Genomic DNA, 851 nt, shown 5'->3' on the forward strand with positions numbered 1-851 from the left:
GATACCTTTTCAATGATACCAAATTTGACCGACTAGAATACACTCTTAGCAATATTGCATTTAAGCATTACCCTAACCCTAACCCTAACCCTAGCGGTTAGTGCTTAAGTAATATCTAAGGAAGTAAGCACCCGATTTTGATTCGGTTTGCAGTTTACAACTCTGTACCAAGATACATTTTCAATGATACCAAGTTTGACCGACTAGAATACACTCTTAGCAATATTGAATTTAAGCACTACCCTAACCCTAACCTTAACCCTAACCCTAACCCTAGCGGTAAGTGCTTAAGTCTTATCTCGGGAAGTAAGCACCTGATTTGAAACGGTTTGCAGTTTCATACAATTCTGTACCAAGATACCTTTTCAATGATACCAAGTTTCACCAACTATAATACACTCTTAGCAATATTGCCTTTAAGCACCTACCCTTGCCCCAACCCTAACCCTAGCGGTTAGTGCTAAGTCATATCTTCGGGAAGTAAGCACCCGATAAGTAAGCACCCGATTTTCGAAACAGTTTGCAGTTTACAACTCTGTACCAAGATACCTTTCGAATGATACCAAGTTTTTCCCACTAGAATGACTTGTTAGCAATATTGCAATTAAGCACTCTCCTAACCCTAACCCTAACCCTAGCGGTTAGTGCTGAAGTCATATCTCGAGGAAGTAAGCACCCGATTTTGAAACGGTTTACAGCTTACAACTCTGTACAGAGATACCTTTCGAATGATACCAAGTTTGACCGACTAAAATGCACTCTTAGCAATATTGCATGTAAGCACTACCCTAACCCTAACCCTAAACCTAGCGGTTAGTGCTTAAGTAATATCTCAGGAAGTAAGCACCCGA

Source organism: Branchiostoma floridae, unplaced genomic scaffold, assembly GCF_000003815.2.
Source record: "Branchiostoma floridae strain S238N-H82 unplaced genomic scaffold, Bfl_VNyyK Sc7u5tJ_1593, whole genome shotgun sequence".
NCBI classification, from domain to species: Eukaryota; Metazoa; Chordata; class Leptocardii; order Amphioxiformes; family Branchiostomatidae; genus Branchiostoma; species Branchiostoma floridae.